The sequence below is a fragment of the Piliocolobus tephrosceles genome, chromosome 1, assembly GCF_002776525.5.
Source record: "Piliocolobus tephrosceles isolate RC106 chromosome 1, ASM277652v3, whole genome shotgun sequence".
NCBI lineage: Eukaryota > Metazoa > Chordata > Mammalia > Primates > Cercopithecidae > Piliocolobus > Piliocolobus tephrosceles.
Genome location: NC_045434.1, coordinates 160,487,247 through 160,513,081, shown reverse-complemented (window position 1 = coordinate 160,513,081; position 25,835 = coordinate 160,487,247). Strand labels below are relative to the sequence as shown.

Here is a 25,835-nt window from a genome sequence, read left to right as displayed (position 1 = left end):
CGGGTCTCAATATGTTGCCCAAGCTGATCTCAAACTCCTGGCCTCAAGCAATCCTCTCACTTTGACCTCCCAAAGGCCTCAGATTTCAGGCATGAGCCACTGTGTCCCACTCCCCAAGACTTCTGAATAAAACGAACTTTAATTCTTTAAAAGCTTGATTTTTTCTTTAGTTGACAAATTCATTGTCTTTGGATTATCTCTCTCTCTTGTAGTTTTAGGTTGACAAGAGCTTGTACTTTTAAAAATTCATCTTTCTTCATCATCTATGACTAACACAATCTTGGGCTGGGCATGGTGTCTCACGCCTGTAATCTCAGCACTTTGAGAGGCTGAGGTTGGAGGATCACTTGAGCCCAGCAGTTCAAGTCTGGGCACCATAGTGAGACCTCATCTCTATCTTTTTTTTTTAAGACACTCTTTTTTTTGTTTTTGTTTTTTGTTTTGGTGTTGTTGTTGGTTTCTTTTTTTGAGATGGAGTCTCACTGTGTCACCCAGGCTGGAGTGCAGTGGTGTGATCTTGGCTCCCTGCAACGTCTGCCTCCTGGGTTCAAGCGATTCTCCTGCCTCAGCCTCCTGAGTAGCTGGGATTACTGACGTGTGCCACTACGCCCTGATAATTTTTATATTTTTAGTAGAGACAGGGTTTTGCCATGTTGGTCAGGCTGGTCTCGAACTCCTGACCTTGTGATCTGCCCACCTTAGCCTCCCAAAGTGTTGGGATTACAGGCATGAGCCACCATGCTTGGCCAAAAAAAGACATTCTTGAGGATTCTCAGAGATAAACATTTTCAGGTACAGCTAAACCTTGTTTAAAAATTTATTGGATAAATTTTAAAAAATTTAAATTCCAAGTGAGAGCCAAAAAAAAAGTTCACATTAAATTAACAGAGACCAAGTATACTGGCTCACACCTATAATCCCAGCACTTTGGGAGGCCAAGGCACTTTGGGAGTCCTTGAGCCCAGGAGTTTGAGACCAGCCTGGACAACATAGAGAAGCCTTGTCTCTAAATATAAAAAAATTTTTTAAAATTAGCTGGGCATGGTGGTGCCTGTTTTTAGTCCCAGCTTCTCAGGAGACTAACATGGGGGGATGGCTTGGGCCCAGGAGTTCAAAGCTGCAGTGAGCTACGATCTCACCACTGCTCTCCAGCATGGACAACAGAGTGGGACCCTGTCTCCATTTTTTTATTATTTTTATTTTTTTATTTGAGTTGGAGTCTTGCTCTGTCGTCGAGGCAGGAGTGCAATGGTGAGATCTCAGCTCACTGCAACCTCTGCCTCTCGGGTTCAAGCAATTCTCCTGCCTCAGCCTCCTGAGTAGCTGGGACTACAGGTGTGTGCCACGACGCCCGGGTAATTATTGTATTTTTAGTTGGCGGGGGGGGGTTCCCCATGTTGATCAGGCTGGTCTCGAACTCCTGACCTCAGGTGATCCACCTGCTTCAGCCTCCCAAAGTGCTGGGATTACAGTTGTGAGTCACCACACCTGGCCTGAAAAAATTAGTTACTTAACAACACAAAGGAAGACAGGTGGTTGGTGAGGTAAAATTAATTAACAGCACAGAAATGTAGAGAAAATCAGGTTAAAACTGATAGAGATGATGTTTCCTGGGGTGGTCAGGGAGGCAGCTTCTCAGAAGGGGTGAGACTTGAGTCTAGCTCTAGAGGGAGGGTAGGGCTTACAGAACATTCCAGGCAGGGGAAAGAGTGTAAGAAATCAACAGAAAAGCCATTGGTGATCCATGGATATGGAATAGATAAATTTGCTCAGAGTAAGATCTTCCAGAGGTGAAGTGCAGATTAGGTTGAAGAGTCAGCAAGAAGGGGCGGGACGCAGTAGTTCACGCCTGTAATCCCAGCACTTTGGTGAGGCCAAGGCAGGCAGATTACCTGAGGTCAGGAATTCTTAGACCAGCCTGGCCCACATGGTGAAACCCCGTCTCTACTAAAAATACAAAAATTAACCAGGTGGGGTGGCGGGCACCTGTAATCCCAGCTACTCAGGAGGCTGAGGCAGGAGAATCACTTGAACCTGGGAGGCGGAGGTTGCAGTGAGCTGAGATCGTGCCATAGCACTCTAGCCTGGAAGACAAGAGCGAGACTTCGCCTCAAAAAAAAAAAAAAGAGCAAGAAGGGGAGAGTTTAAAGGGCCTTGAATAGCAAGAAAAGGAGTTTGGACTTGGTTTCATGGTTAATTTAAAATTACATAACTTTTTGAAAAAAGGGGAATATGTTCACAACATCATTTAATATTAAAGTAAGAAGAGGCAGGCTGGGTGTGGTGGCTCATGCCTGTTATCCCAGCACTTTGGGTGGCCGAGGTGGGTGGATCACCTGAGGTCAGGAGTTTGACACTAGCCTGGCCAACATGGTGAAACCCATTTCTACTAAAAATACAAAAATTAGCTGGGTGTGGTGGCGGGTGCCTGTAATGTCAGCTACTCAGGAAGCTGAGGCAGGAGAATTGCTGGAACCTGGGAGGCGGAGGTTGCAGTTGCACTCCAGCCAGAGCGGACAACAGCAAGACCCCGTCTCAACAAATAAATAAATAAATAAATAAATAAGCCAGGCATGATGGTGCATGCCTGTAGTCCCAGCAACTCAGGAGGCTGCAGTGGGAGGATTGCTTGAGCCTAGGAATTTGAGGCTGCCATGATTGCACCACTGTGTACCAGCCTGGGTGACAGAGTGAGACCTTGTCTCAAAAAAAAAAAAAATTAATTAATTACATAAATACATAAAAAATAAAGAAGAGGCCAGGCATGGTGGCTCATGCCTGTAATCCCAGCACTTTGGGAGGCTGAGGCAGGAGGATGGTTTGAGGCCAGGAGTTTGAGAGTAGCTTGGGGAACATAGTGAGACCCTCTCTCTACAGTAAATAAATAAATAAATAAATAAATAAGAAGTTCAATAGCCAGATGTGGTGGCGTGAGCCTGTAATCTCAGCTTTTCAAGAAGGATATTAAGGTAGGAGGATTGCTTGAGCTCAAGAGTTTGAGGCCAGCCTAGGTAACATAGTGAGATTCAATTTCAATTTTAAAAATAAATAAATAAAAATAAAAAGAAGAGACCAATATTTACAAGGTGATTCTTTGCGATAATTGGTCTCCACCTTTCTTTTTTTTCCTATTTAATTTTTATTATAGGTTCAGGGCTACATGCACAGGTTTGTAGGCCAGGTTCCAGCACTTTGGGAGGCTGAGGCGGCTGGATCACGAGGTCAGGAGTTTCAGACCAGCCTGGCCAATGTGATGAAACCCCATGTCTACTAAAAATGCAAAAAATTAGCCGGGTGTGGTGGCTGGCACCTGTAATCTCAGCTGTTCGGGAGGCTGAGGCAGGAGAATGGCTTGAACAGGGAGGCAGAGGTTGCAGTGAGCTGAGACTGCACCACTGCACTCCAGCCTGGGCAACAGAGTGAGACTCTGTCTCAAAACAACAACAACAAAACCAGGTTTGTTACATAGGCAAGTTGTGTGCCATGGGGGTTTGATATACAGATTTCATTACCCAGGTAATAAGCATAGTACCTGACAGGTAGTTTTTCGAGCCTTTCCCTCTTCCCACCTGATTTCCAACTTTCTTTATTTTGCCCACCTGACTTGGAAAGCCTTTCCTTTTCCATTTTACCTAAATTAATCTGACTCTGGTTAAGATCTGTTTAAGTTCTAACCCAGGCTTTCAAAAAACATAATAGATCTCTTCATTTTCTGAGGTCTGGCTTCCATTTGGTAATTTGCCTAACATTATTTCCCTCAGTAGTTTGTTAATTCCTAAAACACAGGAACCATGCTGATATTGTGTGTCTTCTTACCATGCCTAACAAGTGTTACATTTCTTTTAAAACAAGGAAGCAAACTATAAAGCACCAAGTGCATGATCTTAATTTTATTTATTTATTTATTTATTTGAGACGGAGTCTTGCTCTGTCGCCCAGGCTGGTCTTGAACCCCTGGGCTCAAGTGATCCTCCGACGTCAGCCCCACAGAGTAGCTGGGACTACAAGCTCAGGGCACCACTCCAGGCTCATTTTTGTTGTTGTTGTTGTTGTTTTTGCAGTGGAGTCTCTCTCTGTCACCCAGGCTGGAGTGCAGTGGCAGGATCTCAGCTCACTGCAACCTCTGCCTCCTGGGTTCAAGTGATTCTCCTGCCTTAGCCTTCTGTGTAGAGGGACTACAGGCATCCACCACGCCCGGCTAATTTTTGTATTTTTAGTAGAGATGGGGTTTCATTGTATTGGTCAGGCTGGTCTCGAACTCCTGACCTCAGGTGATCCACCCGCCTGGGCTTTCCAAAGTACTGGGATTACAAGCGTGAGCCACAGTGCCCGGTCTAAAAGTCTTCATGTTGTAGTTGTTTTGTATCTATTCCTCATCTTCCTGGGGACAGGGATACCATTTTACACATCTTCCCAGAGTCAATCACAGTGTTTAACAATTACTGTATGTACTCTATGAATAAGATACCTGAAGACTGATTCTCTTTATCGTTAATGTGTGGACTGTATCAGGCAAGTAAAACCCCTATCATCAAAAGTCTAAAGTTATTAAAGGGAGTGGAAGAATACCATCGGGGTATATTTTTCTTGAAGGTGTGATACACAAATAAAAGAAAATTAATGTATAGTGAAATCATCACTGTATTTAGAGTCAAAATGTCTTGCCTGTGTTCCAAACTTTGGGCCAGTCAACCTACCTGGTGCACGGTTTCCTCATTAGTTTCTTCAGAGAGTAATTGAGATATTGCATAAGCTAGCACCCAGCATACAGCAGGCAAATACTGCTGGATTTCTTCCTTCCACTAAATGAGAAGAAAATAATGACTCCCACATTTACACGTTTTAGAATACTTTATTTTGCGTCAGCGGATATAGAAAACGAGGGATGAGAGAACAAGAAAGGAAAGGGGCAAAAAGGCAAGGTGTTAAGCGGTTGACCCAACGCTTTCATTGATATCCTCCCCAATTTCCTGGATCTTGGGTCTCGCTCTCCACGCAGGCCTCCAACCACACCGGTCTGTCCGGATCTCCCTCCCCGTCAGTGCCGGCTGTCCCCACCAAGCGCGGTCTCATCCGCTCCCCAGCTCCCACAGCCCACTTTTCCCAGGCCCTTGGCCATCCCGCGCCCTGCAGGAATTCACCTGCACAGAAACAGCCAGGGCAACCGTCCTCCCTCCTTGGGGCCCGCCTCCCTCAGCCCCGGGCTCCCTCCCCCGCCCCCGCGCCACCCCGGCGCCCCGCCCCGGGCGGGGAGAGTCGGGGCGAGGGGAGGGCCTGCCAGGTGAGGCGCGGCCACCCTAGGCCTCTCACTTCCGCCCAGGTGAGGCAGGGCCGACGCCGAGGCCGCCCGACCCTGGCTCCCACCTGCTCCTCCAGCGCACCAGGTAAAGCGTGGGGTCCCGGCTGTGCGGTGCGCACTTGCCCCTGGGGTTCCCCGCGCCTGGAGGCCGGCCAGGCGCAGCTCCCTCGCTGGCTTCCCGGGCCTGCCTGCCCTGTGTCGGCGCTTTCCCCGCCCGCCCGCCTGCCTGGAGTGGGTGGGAGCCGGAGGAGGAGGGCGCCGCTGGGCGCTCAGAGGGGCCGCGGCTGGGATGGGGCGTCTGCTGCGTGCGCCCGCGCTGGCCCGGGAGGCGGGGCGGGGGCGCCGTCCTCCTGCGTCGGGCCCGGGTGACCCCACGGTGGTCCCCGCCCCGCCGCGCAGGGCTCGCCGAGGCCGCGGGCAGGGAGGGGTGCCGCCCCGCCTCCCCAGGCCTTTCGGGCCTCAAATCTCGGCCCACTGGTATTCGGGGGTGGCACGGATCCGATTTTGCGCCCAGATCGGTGCCCATGTTTCGCTCCCAGAGGTGGGCGGAGTCTTTCCCTCCATCGGTGGCCGTGGAAGGAGGGAACGGGGTGAGGGGACAAAGAGGAGGGGGTGCTCAGAGCCAGGCTGAGTGGGCGACTTGGGCTCGGCCGCGTCCGGTAGCGGAGGTTCCCAAACCAGCGGTCAAGCCCTGGGCTCTGCCAGCCTTGCTGCGTAGATGGGGAGGTTCTGTCGGAAAGTGCTTCCAGCCTTAGGGGAAATTCTTGGATTCCTGCTTTTAAATCAAGCTCAGAAAAGCGTTTTCAGATCACTCCCACCCTCCAAAGCGCCTCAGTGGTCCCGTACGCGGGCCGAATTAAGTGAACACCGCTTCACCTGGCACTTTGTCATATTTCCAAGTGACTCTTGCACTTTGGATTCGAGTTTGTTGTTTACTGACTTGCCTCTGCCATTTAGAGGGTGCCCCTTTCAGGGCCTTATTTCTCGACTGCATTTAGGGTCTGGCTAATGGTAGGTGCGCCACAAGTGTTTCTTAAATGAATGAAGAAGCCTTTGGAAACCCTGAAGGACAATGTCGATTCCACTGAGGATGATACTACCACATTCTGGGCTAAATTCCTATTGGCGGCCAATTGATTTGCACACATCTATTTGAAAGAAGTGGAGGCAGGGGCAGCAGTTAAAAACTTAAATCTGTTTGCAGCATTAGAAAATGTTAGGTGAGATTGAGCCTTTTAGCTAAAGTGAGTTTTGATGTTTTTAGGGCCCCTAATGGCCTTTAAGATGTTGTTAACAACAACAACAAAACACTCCAAATATGTTGAATTTATTTGGGAATGAGACATGAGGATTATAGCCCAAGGGGCACAGCCCTGGCAAGCCATATATGCATGTAAGAGGGGGGAGTAAAGGGAAACTTTTATTGGCAAAATAAGTGCAGATAAGCTGCTTGAAAACAGAGTTTATTGGTTTTGCATACTCAAAGTCAGAGTTGGCCATTGTCGAGGATGCCATTACTGCGCAGGTGTTATGGAGAGCATCTTATCAGGCCTGGCACCCTGCCTCATGCCTGTTATCTCAGCTAACTTAGGAGGCTTAGGCAGGAGGATCGCTTAGGCAGGAGGATCGCTTGAGGCCAAGAGTTGGAGACCAGCCTGAGCAACATGGCTGCCTTTACAGAGAAAACTTTTAAAATAGTCAGGTGTGTCGGGAGGTTGAGGCAGGAGAATTGCTTGAGCCCAGGAGATGGAGGCTGCGGTGAGTGGCGTTTGCACCACTACACTCCAGCCTGGGTGACAGAGCAAGAACCCTGCCTCAAAAAAGAAAAAAAAAAAAAAAAAGGAAAAAAGATGATCTGATCTTATCTTATCTTATCTGAATTACTGCATTCCTAAAGAAAGAATTTCTTAGGGGGTTATTTTAGTTTCTTGAGATGATCTTTATCTCAGATATGCAAGCATGAGCTTTCTCCCTCTTGCTCTTTATCTCTAGTTTGTTTGGGTCTGAGAAAAAGTGATTTTGGCCTGGTATCTGCAACTTTCACAAAGATAATAAGAAAGTTAATAAATATGGAAATACTTATGGATAGAACTTAGAACTTATAAAATGAGTTCTGAAGAGATTTGCCCTTACTAGTCCAGATCCTATTAGGGGTAAGAGGAAAAACACAAACTTTTTCCTCTGCTCTCACACCACTACAATCAACACTGAAGATTTCTGTGACCAAATAAATGTGTGGGGCAATCAGTTCTGCATCAAACAATAGCTGAGCATCTTCCAGTTCGATTCTGATACTGTCTACCTGGGGATAGTGTCAGATCCCATAGGACTGCCCCCACTTCTGATGCCAATCACAAGTCCTAGATTGTTTTACCCTGGCTTTCTGACTAACCACCTATAAATTGGGAATCCCATAACCCCCTCCTCTGGTTTGGTTAATTTGCTAGAGCAGCTCACAGAACTCAAGAAAACACTTATTTAGGTTTATTACTAGTTTATTATTAAGAATATTACAGACGATACAAGAGGAAGAGATGCATAGCGTGAGGTATGAGAAGGGGCATACCACACTCCAGGAACCTCCCATGTATTCAGATATTGAGAAGCTCTCCCTACCCCATTTTCTTGGGCTTTTTATGGAGACTTCACTGGGTAGACATAATTGAAGCATGGAGTAGGGGAAACCCAGCAATGCCTATCTGTTCAGATTTTCCTTGGCCTCTCTGTAGCATTCCTTCCTCCAGAATATGGGCAGGACACCTTCTTATGGGGTTCTTACGACCTACAGTCAGACAAGGGAGGTCAGATAATTTTAAAAAATATTTATTTATTTAGAGACAGAGTCTTGCTCTGCTGCCCAGGCTGGAGTGCAGTGTCGTGATCTCAGCTCACTGCAACCTCTGCCTGCCGGGTTCAAGTGATTCTCCTGCCTCAGACTCCTGGGTAGCTGGGATTACAGGCCTGTGCCACCATGCCTGGCTAATTTTTGTATCTTTAGTAGAGACAGGGTTTTACCATATTGGCCGGGCTGGTCTCGAACTCCTGACCTCAAGTGATCCACCTGTCTTGGCCTCCCAAAGTGCTGGGATTACAGGCGTCAGTCACTGCACCTAGCCAAAATTATTTTAATTTTAATTAATTAATTAATTAATTTAGAGACAGAGTCTTGCTCTGTTGCCCAGGCTGGAGTGCAATGGTGCTATCTTGGCCCACTTCAACTTCCACCTCCCAGGATCAAGTGCTTCTCCTGCCTCAGCTTCCCGAGTAGCTTGGATTACAGGTGCCTGCCACCACACCTGGCTAATTTTTGTATTTTTAGTAGAGATGGGGTTTCACCATGCTGGCCTCGAACTCCTGACCTCAGGCGATCCACCTGCCTTGGACTCCCAAAGTGCTGGGATTACAGGCATGAGCCACCAGACCTGGCAATTATTTTTATTTTTAAAAATTTTTATTCATTTTATTTATTTATTTTTGAGACAGAGCCTTACTCTGTTGCTCAGGCTGAAGTGCAGTACTGCCATCTCCACTCACTGCAACCTTCAACTCCTTTGGTTCAAGCGATTCTCCTGGCTCAGCCTCACAACTATGTGGGGGCGTGCGCCCCCATGACCAGATAATTTTTTTTTTTTTTTGTATTTTTAGTAGAGACAGGATTTTGCCATGTTGGCCAGGCTGGTCTCGGACTCCTGACTTCAAGAGATCTGCCCGACTAGGCCTCCCAAAGTGCTGGGATTACAGATGTGAGCCATCACGCCTGGCCTCTTTTAAAAAATTTTTAGTAGAGACTGGGTCTTGCTATATTGCTCAGGCTGGTCTCGAGCTGCTGGTCCCAAGCTGTCCTCCCGACTTGGCCTGTGAAAGTGTTAGACTTACAGGCGTGAACCACCCTTCCAGCCCAGAGAATTTCTTTACAGCCAGCTTCAAGATGGAAAAGCAGGGGAAGATTAGAGTCCTGCCTTGGGGAGAAAAAGGAGCAGATGAAAGGAGGGGCAGGAGAGTGTCAGAGAGATTTCTGTTTTCTGAGGACTGCTTCTGAGACCTAAAGCGCCCCACCAGTGTAACAAAAGACTGTAACAAGAGTCATGGGAGTTATGAGCCAGGAACCACAGATGAAAACCAATATACAATATCACAAGGAGGTCACATAAAATGGATTTCCCATCAGAAGAATAGTTGTGTTTAAAGCTGAATAGAAATTGTATTAAGCTCTCTTCTGCATTTAATGAAACCGTAATAAGTTTAAGCCATGCATTAATATTTCTGTAACTATAAAGCTAACATATTCATTGTAGAAAAATTGGAGAAAATTTTCAAAAAAGAAACTAAAAGTACACAAACTATCTACTATTGAGAGGTAACCACTAATAACATTAGGATGTATTTTCTTTCAGATTGCATTTTTAAAGTTAAAGAGAAAAATCTGTATATATGTTCTCATAGTGAATTCGCATTTAGAACCTTGTGATTCTGAGACAGTGGCTCAGTATTTTCTAGTTCTTACAATTGCATTTTTACCTAACAGCATTTAATCATTATCCTTACACTGAACCGCCAGAAGTCTGAATTTACTTGCTTTGTTAAAGTTTAACAAGAATACATTAGGTTGGGGAAGCCAAAGTGGGATTTAATTTGTTCACTTAAGGCTTTGCTCCCCTTGGTGAGCCAACTTGGTTAGGTTTTTGAGAAACGGGACCGATCTGCCTTGGTATTTCCATGACCATTGCTATGTTTTTTTCCTTAGGGTTTTGTGTAGATTTGGATGCCTTTTTTAAAGCCCTTATTTTAGGTTCTGGTGCAAATGGGGAGAAGTTTAGTGCCTGTCAATACCCTTCCTTTTAAGTCAGTGGGATAGATCGATGCTGAAGATGTGAAGCTCACTTATTTTTTGTGTTTGTACAGCTGTCCAGCCAGTAAAGTTTGGAGACAGGGAATTGGGTCCACTTACCAGGTAATGCTTGACTAGTCATTTAATTCTGGTCCTCCAGAATCTGGTCCCATTTGCAAATGGTCTGCCTTATAGAGATTTGGCGAGGTTGAAAGAAAATAATGTTCAAGAATGTGTCTCGTAATCTGTAAGCTATTATTCTCCTGCTTTTCGTTCCTCCCTTATGTTTAATTCCAGTAAAATTATGGAGTTGTGATTTTTTCATTGGGAAGAACTCAAGTTTGTGAGTGCTCTTACTCAGATAGTTACTTTAAGAAAAGGCATAGAGACCATATGAGCTGAATTGATAAAGAATTCTTTTCTAAAAACACGGTGGAGGAAGAAAAAACAAAAACAAAACAAGAATCTTTCTGAAAAGGTATAGATTAAAACTTTACTACAGTAAGCCACTCTCACATATGGGCATGGGCCACTTTATATTGGGTTACTTAGGATTGAAATGTGCTGTAAATGCACAATACACACAATATTTTGAACAGATGTCTTGTAAAGGAAACTAAAATATCTTATTTTTATTATTTGAGACAGAGTTTCACTCTGTTGCAAAGGCTGGAGCCGCCTCCTGGGTTCAAGTGACTCTCGTGCCTCAGTCTCCCAAGTAGCTGGGATTACAGGCGTGTGCCACCATGCCCTGCTAATTTTTGCATTTTTAGTAGAAACGGGGTTTCACCATGTTGCTCAGGCTGGTCTCAAACTTCTGACCTCATGATACACCCACCTCAGCCTCCCAAAGTGCTGGAATTACAAGCATGAGCCACTGATCTGAATATGTTTATTCTTAAGAGGGTTTAGTTTACCAAAGCAGTTACACTCTTATGTGTATAATGCCTTTTATTATTATTATTATTTTTTTTTTTTGAGACGAGTCTTGCTCTGTTGCCCACGCTGGAGTGCAGTGTCTTGATCTCCGCTCACTCCAACCTCTGCCTCCCAGGTTTAAGCCATTCTCCTGCCTCAGCCTCCTGAGTAGCTGGAACTGCAGGCATGCGCCACCATGTCTGGCTAATTTTTTGTATTTTTAGTACAGATGGGGTTTCACCATGTTGGCCAGGCTGGTCTTGAACTTCTGACCTCAAGCGATCCACCTACCTCAGCCCCGCAAAGTGCTATGATTATAGGCGTGAGCCACCGCACCTGGCCATGTAAATGGATTAATACTCCAAATTATAGGTCCTCTCTATAACCTCCTCCCTTGTACTCACTACAATGGTGAAACATTTTATTTTTTAGTCTTCTCAAAACTAACTTACTGATTACACACTAAAATCTCTGCTACAATAATTTAATTATTAGCTTTTGCAGTGCCATGATCATGGTTCACTAGCCCTGACCTCCTGGTCGCGAGGGTTCCTCCCACCTCAGCCTGGACTACAGGCATGCACTACCATGCTCAGCTAGTTTTAGTTTTTGTAGAGATGGAGTTTTGCCATGTTTTAAATCATTTTGATTGAAAAGAGATGCTAATAGTAGCTATCATTTGTTGAATGTGTACCGTGTGCTAGGCCAAATGCTCTAAATTATGCTCTTTAGTCTTTTCAACATACATATGAAGTAATTTTTTTTCTTTTTTTCCCCTGAGATGGACTCTCGCCCTGTCACCCAGGCTGGAATGCTGTGGCGCTATCTTGGCTCACTGCAGCCTGCATCTCCTGGGTTCAAGCAATTCTCCTGCCTCAGCCTCCCAAGTAGCTGGGATTCAGGTGCCCAACACCATGCCCAGCTTTCTTTTTTTTTTTTTTTTTTTTAATTTAAACAGAATTTCGCTCTTGTTGCATTTTTAGTAGAGATGGGTTTCACCATGTTGGCCAGGCTGGTCTCGAACTCCTGACCTCATGATTCCCCCGCCTCAGCCTCCAAAAGTGCTGGGATTACAGGTGTGAGCCACTGCGCCCAGGCATGAAGTAATTTTTATTAACTCGCTTTTACAAACAAGGGGACTGAGGTGTAGGGAGATTTAAACAATTGGCCCACAGAGATTTCAAAGCTCATAGGCTATAGAATTTCCTGTATTTCGATAATTGGCTATTGAATCGGCTGGCAAAAAGTTGATTATTGAAGTAGACATTTAGTTCTAATCCTGTTTTTGTGTTAGTGACCAATAAGAAATGATCTAAATTCTCACCAACAGGAGATTGGGTGAAGAAAGTATGTATTCCTTCTGTCGAAATGTTACTTAGTTGTTACAGTGGCTGAGGAGGAACTGCTTATATCATCATGAGTAACACCCCCAACCCCAGCCTGGTTTTTTTTTTTTTGGAGACAGGGTCTCACTCTGTCGCCCAGGCTGTGGAGTGCAGTGGTGTGATCATGCCTCACTGCAGCCTAGACATCCTGGGCTCAATTGATCCTCCTACCTCAGCCTCCCAAGTAGCTGGGAGTACAGGTGTGTGCCACCACATCTGGCTAATTTTTAAATTTTTTGTCAAGATGGGGTCTTGCCATGTTGCCCAGGCTGGTCTCAAACTGTGGCTCAAGTGATCTGCTTGCCTTGGCCTCCCAAAGTGCTGGGATAACAGATGAATAAATCTTAAAAATGTAAAGTTGACCTTAAAATAGCAAGTTGCTGAAGAATAAGTATACAGTATGATGTAATTTATATAAAGTTTAAAAATCTGCTGAACAATAATATTGTAAACCAGGACAATGTGTGTTTTAAGAATTTCACATTTGAATTTTGTCTATATTGATTGCTTGCATTTGGGAAGCTGCCTCATAGTTCAAAGAAGTTAATGGAACCACTGTGAGATTAACATTCTCTAATGTAGGTTGCATTCTTAGAACCAAAGCAGACCAAGGTCCTGCCCTTGCTTTGACCTTCTGCACGCCTTGCTTGGTTTGGTGGATAGCTTTTAGGCCTGGGTCTGTGGGCTTTCAGGGACAGGTCAGTTTCATTTCACTTTAGCTTCCATTATTAATAATTAGTAAATGTGGCTTTGACAATAGGGGTTGGTGGGCAGGGCTTCTGCCTGGTCTCCCTTAGGGTTATTTTCTGGAGCTTTTTTTTTGAGATGGAGTTTCACTACTTTTGCCCAGCCTGGAGTGCAATGGTGTGATCTCGGCTTACCACTCCACCTCCTGGGTTCAGGTGATTCTCCTGTTACTGCTGCTACTGAGTAGCTGGGATTACAGGCGCCCATGACCACACCTGGCAAATATTTTTGTATTTTTAGTAGAGACAGGGGGTTTCTCGATGTTGGTCAGGCTGGTCTTGAACTCCCAACCTCAGGTGTTCTGCCCTCATCGGCCTCCCAAAGTGCTGGGATACAGGCATGAGCCACAGCGCCGGGCCTGTTTTTTGGAGCTTCTAATGAAGTTCCAGGACATAGTGTGGTAGAAGAGGGAGATGAGTTAAGTGAATGTTGAAGGTCAGGTTGTAAATGTTCCCTCCATTTAAAATGTGAAGTATTCTCTCATTTTTAAAGTAGTTATCTACTAAACGGTCACTAACAGTGGAACCCCTTCCCCATAAAATTAACTCTCTCCAATGGCATCTATGTTTCCTTGCTTTGTTGTTACCTTTTTTCATAGCATCCCTTTCCCTTTTTTATTTTACCTTTTATTTTTTTGAGATGGAGGCTCACTCTGTTGCCCAGGCTGGAGTGCAGTGGTATGATCTCCACTCACTGCTTCCTCTGTCTCATGGATTCAAGTGATTCTCCTGCCTCAGCCTCCCAAATAGCTGGGATTACAGGTGTGCACCACGACACCTGGCTAATTTTTGTATTTTTAGTGGAGACGGGGTTTCACCATGTTAGCCAGGCTGGTCTCAAACTCCTGACCTCAAGTGATCCACCTGCCTTGGCCTTCCAGAGTGCTGGGAGTACAGGCGTGAGCCACCATGCCCGACTCCTGATGTGACCATAATTTCTGGGGAGAAGTTGGGAGTGCACAGTCTGCAGTATGGGTAAAATTGAACAGCATTTTTGAGGTGGAAACGAATCATTAGTGAATAGTATGAATGCCCAGGTCTTGTTAATGGGGACTGGCTACATGATCAGAGACCTCTAAGTGTGAAAATTGCCCAGATTTTTTTGTCATTGTTGCTCGTTGGAGAAAGCTGCTACCAACCAGAATACAGAAGCCTACCACAGACAGGGTGTGGTGTCTCTAGCCTGTAATTTCAGCACTTTAGGAGGCTGAGGCAGGTGGAACATCTGAGGACAGGAGTTCAATACCAGCCTGATCAACATGGGGAAAGCCGCCTTTACTAAAAATACAAAAACTAGCCAGGTGTGGTGGTGCATACCTGTAGTCTCAGCTACTAGGGAGGCTGAGGCAGGAGAATTGCTTGAACCTGGGAGGTGGAGGTTACAGTGAGCCAAGATCGCACCACTGCACTCCAGCCTGGGCAACAGAGTGAGACCCTATCTCAAAAAAAAAAAAAAAAAAAAAGGGCTGGGTGTGGTGGCTCACACCTGTAATTCCAGCACTTTGGGAGGCCAAGGCAGGTGGATCACCTGAAGTTGGGAGTTTGAGACCAGCCTGACCAACATGGGAAAACCCCATCTCTACTAAAAATACAAAATTAGCCAGGCGTGGTGGCTAATACTTGTAATGCCAGCTACTCGGGAAGTTGAGGCAGGAGAATTGCCTGAATCTGGGAGGCAGAGGTTCCAGTGAGCCAAGATTGCGCCATTGCACTCCAGCCTGGGCAACAAGAGCAAAACTCCATCTCACAAACTAAAAATAATAAAAGAAGGCTACCATATAACAGTTTAACTTTGTTCCTACAAAAGTGGCCAAGTTATAGGCAGAGTATTGATATGCATTGGTTAACTTTGAATAGTTTAATGAGAAAATTAGCGTGAGTTAACTGAATTATTCTGAAAAACTGACTCTGTTTTCATTTCTTTTTTTTTTTTTTTTTGAGACAGGGTCTTGCTCTGTCACCCAGGCTGGAGTGTAGTGGCACCATCTCGGCTCACTGCATCCTCTGCCTCCCAGGTTCAAGTGATTCTTCTGCCTCAGCCTCCCGAGTAGCTGGGATTACAGGCACCTGCCACCACGCCCAGCTAATTTTTGTATTTTTAGCAGAGGCGGAGTTTCACCATGTTGGCCAGGCTGGTCAAAAACTCCTGACCTTGTGATCCGCCCGCCTCGGCCGCCTGAAGTGTTGGGATTACAGGCATGTGCCATGGCGCCCAGCCTTCATTTCATTTAAAAAAAATTTATTTATGTTCATTGAAGCACTATTCACAAGTTTTTATTTCAGATTCTGAATTTAAAGTTGTGTCTTGCAACTTCAACATTTCCTGAATGTTCACTATCAGGAGGATTTAAACATTGCTTAGGCTTAAGCCTAAGCAATGTCAGGATTGTTCTGGAATTTATATATGTTTCCAAAATTCCAGGGATATAGTGGTCCAAAATATAGTATTTTTATATTTAAAGTGTTGGGAAAAGGTCTTGTCATTTGGTAGGAACACAAGGCTAGGACACCTGACTTGAATCTGCATTTGTATAGCAGCAGATGTATTTATTTGAAGTACTGGTGAAGAGCAACCATTATTCTTTGGCTAGGAAAATTTGTTTATCATTTAATCAGTACTTCCTAAATGCTGAACTTTGAGGACAAAAGAATGATAATTAGACACATCCTGAGCTTTGTACTGCAAAGGAAACAATAGAAACTTAAAGCTTCAATTTTTGAATAACTTCAGAAATCATGACTATATTTACGCTTGACATTGATATTTGCACTTGATATTGATAAGCATAAATATGATTATATTTACACTTGCTCATTGATTCTTCCAACTCCTTGGTTCAATGAGCTCTGGAAAATTCCCACTGGGGACTTATGTGTGGTTTAATGGTGACCTGCCCAATTCACAGGTGTGGTTAGAGGCTGAACACCTGTTCTTTCCCAGAGAGATTGCAAGTGATCTTTTTCTCCCCAAATTTCAGCTTAGACATATCATATGTCTTAGTAAATCCGTGGGGAGTTACATTCTTGTGAGGTGCTGGGAGCTCAAAAAGCGTGTTTTGCAGAATCCTTACTTTGCCTAAATTCTTGATTCTATTATATATATTTTATTTTTTTTCTTTTTGAGACAAAGTCTTGCTCTGTCACCAGGCTGGAGTGCAGTGGTATGATCTTGGCTCACTGCAGTCTCGGCTCACTGCAATCTCCACCTCCCCGGTTCAAGCAATTCTCCTGCCTCAGCCTCCCAAGTAGCTGGAATTACAGGCACGCATCACCACGCCCAGCTGATTTTTGTATTTTTAGTAGAGATGGGGTTTCACCATGTTGACCAGGCTGGTCTCGAACTCCAGACCTCAGGTGATCCACCTGCCTCGGCCTCCCAAAGTGCTGGGATTACAGACGTGAGCCACCATGCCTGGCCTATATATTTTATTTATTAAGTTTTTTATCTTAATCAGATCAAGAGTTTAATAAAATATATATAATAAATAAAATAGAGAATATAATTTAATTTAAAATTAAATTTCTATCTCTCTTCAAATGCTTCATTAATTGGCATTGGCCTAGGCCTTGGGTTTTAAAAAGCCACAATATTATAATAATTTCCTTCAATCACATTCTACAGTGAACCAGATATGAAAAATTCATGGCAGAAACTCTGTTGATCAGTGATGGAGTGGAAACTCCCAAGCATAATAAAGTTCTCCTTCTCTGGAGGCTGTCCAACTATGAGGACAGTAGTACAATGTGGCATCTTAATTTCTAGCTGTGACCAATTGTAGGTAGCCTATCTATGACAAGTTAGACTCAGTTTTACCATGTCAACAAAGTTGAAATCCCCCTCCATAAGCCCTGTTGGTTTCTTAACTAAACAGGTCAAGTTTGAATGACCAAAGATTTCCTGTGACCATACCCTGAGTGAGACTTAGGTTCCATTTAGCCTGAGTGCTGTTTGACGGACAGTGAGTTGCAGAGTTACTTGTGTTTCTTCCTTCTCTTGTCATATACTCTTTTTTTTTTTTTTTTTTTTTTTTTTGAGACGGAGTCTCGCTCTGTTGCCAGGGCTGGAGTGCAGTGGCTGGATCTTAGCTCACTGCAAGCTCCGCCTCCCGGGTTCCCGCCATTCTCCTGCCTCAACCTCCCGAGTAGCTGGGACTACAGGCGCCCGCCACCTCGCCCGGCTAGTTTTTTGTATTTTTTAGTAGAGACGGGGTTTCACCGTGTTAGCCAGGATGGTCTCGATCTCCTGACCTCGTGATCCGCCCGTCTCGGCCTCCCAAAGTGCTGGAATTACAGGCTTGAGCCACCGCGCCCGGCCCATATACTCTTTTTTATCACAGCTAACTGTACCCTCAATTTCCTGGGCTCAGGTGATTCTCCCACCTCAGCCTCCCAAATAACTGAAACTACAGCTTTGCCACCATGCCTGGCTATTTTTTTTTTTGTAGATACAGGATTTTGCTATGTTGCCCAGGCTGGTCTCAAACTCCTGGGCTCAAGCGATCCACCCACGTAGGCCTTTCAAAGTCCTGGGATTACAGGCATGAGCCACCATGCCTGGCCTTATGTACTTGTAGAGCTTTAATCTTCTTCCCTAGACATTTCTTTACACCATGGAATTGTAATTTTCCAGGCCTGCTTTGTGGGCATAGTTTAAGCTTACTAATTATGAGTCACATACTTGGGTTTCATGGTGTGCACCTATAGTCCCACCGACTCAAGAGGCTGAGGCGGAAGGATCTCTTTAGCCCAGGAGTTCAAATGCAGCCTGGCAACATAATGAGACTCTGTTTCTAAGAAAATAGAATAAAATAAGAGAGGTAGATGGCCAACGAATTTCTACCCTTAATCCTTACCAAGGGATACTCCCCTGTGGTCTCCAAAATGTGCAAGATGATCCATTAAGAGGTTAGGAAGATGGCAGGGCACGATGGCTCACGCCTGTAATCCCAGCACTTTGGGAGTTCGAGGTGGGTTGGTCTCCAGGTCAGGAGTTCAAGACCAGCCTGGCCAAGATAGTGAAACCCCGTCTCTACTAAAAATACAAAAATTAGCTGGGTATAGTGGTGGTCACCTGTAATCCCCACTCCTTGGAAGGCTGAGGCAGAGAATTGCTTGAACCCGGGAGGTGGAGGTTGCAGTGAGCCGAGATCGCACCACTGCACTCCAGCCTGGGCGACAGTGAGACTCCGTCTCAAAAAAAAAAAAGAGCTTAGGAAGATGACAATAAAACTTTAGCATTTTTACCTTACCCTCAAGTTTCTATGTTATGTTTTAAAACATATGTTAGTATAGTAGTATGTGTTTATTTTAAAATAAATTGAGATACATGGCCAACACATTTTTACTGATGGGAATGTGTGTTTTAAAAAGTTTGAAGACCACTAATCTATACTATTATCAGAATTACCTTTTAAAAATAGAAATCTGGACTCAGTACTTCCCTGCTTAAAAGCCTTTAATTATTTCCTGTTGCTAAAAGGATAAAGACCAGTCTGCTGAGCATTATTTACAAGGACCCCTTCAAATTACTGTATCTAAATCAGTGCTGCTCAGACTATCAGTGGTGAAAGATCAGGCTCCTCACTCTATAATCTTTCAAGAACTGATATTTTTGTAAAATAAGTTATTAGAAAAAATGAAATTTTAAAAAGACATGCAAAATAAGGCCAAGTTTTTTTTTTTTTTTTTTTTTCCTTTGAGACGGACTTTCTGTTGCCCAGGCTGGAGTGCAATGGTGTGATCCAGGCTCACCGCAACCTCTGCCTCCCGGGTTCAAGCAGTTCTCCTGCCTCAGCCTCCCAAGTAGCTGGGATTACAGGCACCCGCTACCACACCCGGCTAATTTTTGTATTTTTAGTAGAGACGGGGGTTTCTCCATGTTAGTCTTGAACTCCTGACCTCAGGTGATCCACCTGCCTCGGCCTTCCAAACTACTGGCATTGCAGGTGTGAGCCACCGCACCTGGCTGCCAAGTCTTTTATTACTAAATGTAAGACATTTTACTCTGCCATATTGCAGGAAAGTTTCTAAATGTTCATTCTCAATTTCGATACCTGTGCTTTTATGGGCCAAGCATCAGTTTGCAATTTATACTTGGAGTAATAGTGGTCTTTTTTCCTCTTTCTGCTACTTCTAGAGACCTTATATTAGGTCCTTTAAAGCTAGTTATTGTTTTCATAGAAAGTCACGCACTTTTGCTCCTGTATGCAGTGGTTCTTCAGTTGTGGTCTCTGGTCTAGGAGCATCACAGGGTCACCAGAGAACTTGCTAGAAATGCAGATTTTCAAGGCCTACCTCAAACCTACTGAATCAGAAACTCTGAGGGTGGGACTCTGCAATTTCTGTTATAACAAGCCCTACAGGTGATTCTGATGCATGCTAAAGTTTGAGAACCACTAACCTGGGGTAGCCTTATATATTACTCAAACCAGGACACTTTTTTTTTTTTTTTTTTTTGGAGACAGAGTCTCTTTCTGTCACCCAGGCTGGAGTGCGGTGCATGATTTCGGTTCACTGAAACCTCCGTCTCCCAGATTCAAGCGATTCTTCTGCCTCAGCCTCCCAAGTAGCTGGGACTGCAGGCATGTGCCACCACGCCTGGCAGAGTTTTGTATTTTTAGTAGAGACAGGTTTTCATCATATTGGCCAGACTGGTCTCCAACTCCTGACCTCAAGTGATCCTCCCGCTTCGGCTTTCCGAAGTGTTGGGATTACAGGCGTGAGCCGCTGCGCCAGGCCTAAACCGAGACACTTTGGAGAGCGAAGAGAGTGAAATACAGCACTATTAATAATGATGCTGGGTAAAGTGTGACTTGAGGCTGTCAAGAGCAAACGAGGACTGATGGTCACTCTACTTTTGCTATTTTACTTTATCTTTTTTTTTTTTTTTTGAGATGGAGTCTCGCTCTATCGCCCAGGCTGGAGTGCAGTGGTATGATCTCAGCTCACTGCAACCTCCATCTTCTGAGTTCAAGCGATTCTCCTGTTTCACCCTCCTGAGTAGCTGGGATTACAGGTGCCCGGCACCACACCCGGCTAATGTTTGTAGTTTTAGTAGAGACAGAGTTTCTTTTTTCTTTTTTTTTTCCTGAGACAGGATTTTGCTCTGTCGCCCAGGCTGGAGTGCAATGGCGTGATCTTGGCTCACCACAACCTCCGCCTCCTGAGTTCAAGCAATTCTTCTGCCTCAGGCTCCCGAGTAACTGGGATTACAGGCATGTGCCACTACCCCCAGCTGATTTTGTATTTTTGGCATGTTGATCAGGCTGGTCTCGAACTCCTGATCTCAGGTGATCCACCCGCCTCAGCCTCCCAAAGTGCTAGGATTACAGGCATGAGCCACCACCCCTGGCCAGTAGAGATGGTTTCACCATGTTGGCCAGGCTGGTCTTGAACTCCTGACCTCAGGTGATCCCCATGCTTTGGCCTCCCAAAGTGCTGAGATTACAGGTGTGAGCCACCGCTGCTGGCCTGTTTTTTTGGTTTGTTTTTGAGACAGAGTGGTGCTTTGTCACCCAGGCTGGAGTGCAGTGGCATGATCTCAGCTCACTGCAACCTCTTCCTCCTGGATTCAAGTGATTCTCTCGCCTCTGTCTCCCAAGTAACTGAGACAACAGGTGTACGCCACCACGCCTGGCTAATTTTTTATATTTTTAGTAGAGATGGGGTTTCATCATATTGGCCAGACTGATCTCGAACTCCTGACTTCGTGATCTGCCCGCCTCAGCCTCCCAAAGTGCTGGGAACAGGCATGAGCTGCCATGCCCGGACTGTTTTTTTAATTTACAATGAGAGAGTTTTCTGTTGTGTTCTCATTCCAGTATTCCTAAACTTTTTAGGTAGGGTTAGTCACTCTTTCTTTATGATTTTTCTTAGCACATAGTACACACCTCTGCTCTGCTATTGTGTGTGTATGCCTTATAGTACAATTTTCCCACTGTGTGGCTTGCAGACTGTCGTAGCCATCATTTTTTTTTTTTGTCACTTTTACTTTTTTTTTCCAATTTTGCTCTGTTGCCAGACTGGAGTACAGTAGTGCAATCATGGTTCACTGCAACCTCGATCTTCTGGGCTCAAGCGATTCTCCCACCTTAGCCTCCTGAGTAGCTGGGACACAGGCATGTGTTAGCAGGCCTGGCTAATTTTAAAATTTTTTGTAGATACTGGGTCTCACTATAGATATAGATTTTGTAGATACTGGGTCCAGGCTGGTGTTGAATTGCTTGAACTCACGCAATTCTTGCACCTTGGCTTCCTAAAGTGCTGGGATTACAAGTGTGAGCCACTGCATTGGGCCCTATTTTTCATTATTTTTAGTTTTGTTTTTTGAGACAGAGTCTCATGCTGTTGCCCAGGCTGGAGTACGGTGGCGCTATCTCAGCTCACTGCAGCCTCAACCTCCCTGAACCCAGGTAATCCTCCTACCTCAGCCCCCTGAGTGGCTGGGACTACAGGTGTGCGCCATCACACCCAGCTAATTTTTGTATTTTATGTAGATACAGGGTTTTGCCATGTTATCCAGACTGGTTTCAAACTCCTGGGCTCAAGCGATCCACCTGCCTCCGTCTCCTAAAGTGCTGGGTTTAGAGGCATGAGCCACCACGCCTGGCTCCCTAGTTTTTAAATTATAAAATTAATACCTGCAGCATTTAAAGTTGTAAAATGGAAAGTTTAATTTTTAAATCTCTCCATCCTCACATCTACTTTCTAGAAGTAATCACTGTTACTACATTGACTATCTTTCTAAATCTCTTTTTTTTTTTTTGATATGTGTGTCTAGCTATGTTGACCATGCTGATGTTGAACTCCTGGGCTCAAGTGATCCTCCCACCTCAGCCTCCTGAGTAGCTGGGATTATAGGCACATGCCAGCATGCTTGGCTTAACTCTTCTTCTAGAAACCTACGCACACACATTTTTTTTTTCTTACAAACATGCGAAAATAATGCACTCATTCTGAAACTCTGTTTTCCTCATTCAGTTGTGCATATTGGATAACTTCTCTGTGTTAATGCAAAGGGCTGAATTGTCAAAGCATCTTCATATGAATGTGAAATCTCACCCAACTCCAAACCTTACTCATGATTCAGAGGTTAGAGGCAGAAGCCAGACACAGATGAGCATTCCTTCCTGGAGGAGCCCCCAGCCAGCAGGCACAACTTCCAAAGAATTTCACTTTCTTCTGCATTCAGACATATTATCAACATACTGAAAACAGTTATATATGACTGATATGAAGTCACTTCTTCATGTATTTATGATAGAGTTACTATAGTTTGTTTGTTTTTTGAGATGAAGTTTTGCTCTTGTCGCCTAGGCTGGAGTGCAATGGCACTACCTTGGCTTGCTGCAACCTCCGCCTTCTGGGTTCAAGCAATTCCCTGCCTCAGCCTCCCGAATAGCTGGGATTTCAGGCACCCACCACCACGCCCAGCTCATTTTTGTACTTTTAGTAGAAACAGGTTTTCACCAAGTTGGCCAGGCTGGTCTCAAACTCCTAATCTCGAGTGATCCGCCCACCTCAGCCTCCCAAAGTGCTGGGATTACAGTAGGGCCACCACGCCCAGCCCTACTGTAGTTCTTAATTTGTTTACAGAAGTAAAATTCAACCTCGGGACACAATTTTTTGCTTTGGATTAACCAATGTTTTTCCTAAAGAAAGCCTTTTCTGTTTTGGGAATCTCTCGTTTTTGTTGTTGTTGTTATTGTTTTTTTATGGTTAAGTAAATCAGGATATATAATTCGTATAATACAGACACATTATACAGACTTTTTTGTTACATAGATAAACATTCCTGTTAAGTAGAAAAGTAGGGTTCAACATTTTAGATATGATGTCAAGTTTTTTAAAGAGTCAGTGTCTCCCTCTGTCACCCAGGCTGGAGTACAGTGGCATAATCATAGCTCACTGTAGCCTCGAACTTCCGGGTTCAAGCAATTCTCTGGCCTCAGCCTCCAAAGCCACTGAACCTACTAAGGGGAATCTCTAGTTCTCTAGTCTCTTAGTTACACAAATAGAAAATGCCTGTGATTATCTCCTGTTTTCCAGCTAGCCATGCCCCAGACATCCATAAATTCGTAGATTATTTACAGAAGGCAATTAAGGGAGACCAGATCTATCCTGATATTTTAAAATAAGAGACCCTTTCTTATCTATTACAAACCTTTATCATGTTTGCTAGTAAGTCAGCTGTCATGCAGGGAATCCCCCAAGCTTGTCCAACCCAGGACGGCTTTGAATGCAGCCTGACACAAATTCATAAACTTTCTTAAAACATTATGAGATTTTTCTTTTAAAGCTCATCAGCTATCATTAGTGTATTTCATGTGTGGCCCAAGACCATCCTCCTCTTCCAGTGTGGCCCAGGGAAGCCAAAAGATTGGACACCCCTGCAGCTGAAGGAGTGAGCCACAGGCTTGCTGTTAACCCTTTCCCCCCCTCATTCCCTTTTCAATACATTCAGACCTATTTCATCATTTTAATTGCTGGTTTTTTTTGTTTTTTGTTTTTTGTTTTTGGGACAAAGTCTCGCTCTGTCGCCCAGGCTGGAGTGCAGTGACACGATCCCAGCTCACTGAAACCTCCCCCTCCTGGGTTCAAGTGATTCTCTTGCCTCAGCCTCCCAAGTAACTGGGATTATAGGTGCCTACCACCACGCCCAGCAAATTTTTGTGTTTTTAGTAGACGGGGTTTCCATGTTGGTCAGGCTGTTCTCCAGCTCTTGACCTCAAGTGATCCACCTACCCTGGCCTCCCAAAGTGATGGGATTATTACTGGTGTGAGCCACAGTGCCCGAGCTGATTGCTTTTGATAATTTACTTTTTTCAGGAGTTTTGCTATTAAAAATGCAGTAAATACCCTTGCACACACATCTTTGTGCCCCTTTGCCAGTATTTCTTTCAGAGTGACACTCAGAAGTAAAAATTACACACTCTTTTAGGACAACTTAGCAGTGTCAGTATACATTGTGCAAATTTTGATTTCCACCTATTTTTTCATGACATTTGGAGTATAAACTATTATTATCTCTAATAAATCAATAAATGTCAGTTGAGATTTGGCAGTAAATAAAATGCCATCTTATTGTTTTAGTTTGCATTCTTTGATTTAGAGAGGTTGATGTGTTAATGACCAGCAGACTGCTCCTGTCAGTCCTGTTGGGCTGTGTGCTGCTATATGAGAGGACAGTGCTGTCATGACTGCTCTTTTGTTATTCACAATTACCTCTCACTGGGTAGTTGTATGAGTTGTACAGTTGAGATGCTGAGCGCATCAGAAGTATTTCTTTGATGTTCTATTCAGCACTTCTTTTGGTATTCCCATTGAATCCAGTGAACATTTGGATGGAATACTTAGACCTTTTATCAATGCCAATGGCATCCCTTACTGGTTTTCAATATGCTTTTTTGCTTAATGATCTTGGATTAGAAGATAAAGATCTCATTCAGCCACCATATCCAGGTTGATGTGAGAAAATTTTGATTGTATAATACTCATATTTCTTTGATGGTTCATTACAAGTGTGTATCACTAGTAAAAATGATCACTGAAAATGTCTCATTTTGGTCATAGTAAAGGGTTTTGCTAGCCTTTTGAGTTTTTAATTATGTTACATTTTAGGTTAATTTCATCAAATCACTGGAGTTAAGGAAACATTATCCATAGAGAATGCCACTTTGAGTGGTTTCTTTTTTCTTTTTTTGAAACAGAGTCTGGATCTATTTCCTAGGCTGGAGTGTAGTGGCATGATCTCGGCTCACCGCAACCTCCACCGCCCAGGTTCAAGCAGTTCCCCTGTCTCAGCCTCCTAAGTAGCTGGAATTACAGGCGAGCGCCACCACGCCTGACTAATTTTTGTATTTTTAGTAGAGACAGGGTTTCTCTGTGCTGGCCAGGCTGGTCTTGAATTCTTGACCTCAGGTGATCCACCCACCTGGATCTCTCCAAGTGTGGGATTACAGGTGTGAGCCGCAGCATACCTGTTATTTCTTTTGAGCTATAGATGGCTAGTAAGAGTCTGAGATCATTTGTACAGCTCGGGAATTTTTCTTTTATTTTTTGTTGAGATGGGGTCTCCCTTTGTCACCCAGGCCAGAGTGCAGTGGCATGGCTCATTGCAACCTTGACCTCCTGGGCTCAAGTGATCCTCTCACCTCAATATCCAGTGTAGCTGGGATTATAGGTACAAGCCACCACACCAGCTAATTTTTTTTGTTTTTGTAGAGATGAGGTTTCACTTTGTTGCCCAGGCTGATCTCAAACTCCTGGCTTCAAGTGATCCTTCCACCTTGGCCTCCTAAAGTGCTGGGATCACAGTGAGCCACTGTGCCTGGCCTGGTTCAATAAATTTTGATAAATATATACATCTGTGTAAACAGTACCCCCTTCAAGACACAGAATGTTTCCATCACGCCAAAAAAGCTGCCTTGAACCCCTTCCCAGTGTAGGGGAGGGAAAATATCTTTAGCTTCTACCCTTCCAAGTTTTCGGTTGGGGCCCCTGTAATAAAAGGTAGATTAACAAGAGAAAAACATATAAACTTGTTTAATATAAGTTTTACGTGACATGGGAGCCTTCATAAGGAAGTGAAGACCCAAAGAAACAGTAAAACCTGAGTGTTTTTAAGTTTGGTTTGATGAAGAAGGGAAGAGTTGTGGAAT

The 25,835-nt window shown here is 44.5% G+C and overlaps 1 protein-coding gene across 2 annotated transcripts in view; it reads left to right on the top strand.

Annotated features, from left to right (window-relative positions):
• Positions 1-5,131: 5,131 nt before the first annotated feature.
• PATJ (PATJ crumbs cell polarity complex component) overlaps positions 5,132-25,835 on the top strand; it is a 422,851-nt gene continuing 402,147 nt past the window's right edge. For both annotated transcript variants that reach the window (XM_023187375.3, XM_023187368.3), the window contains exon 1: positions 5,132-5,384. The gene's annotated coding sequence lies outside the window, so the exon portion shown is untranslated. The remainder of the gene's footprint in view (positions 5,385-25,835) is intronic.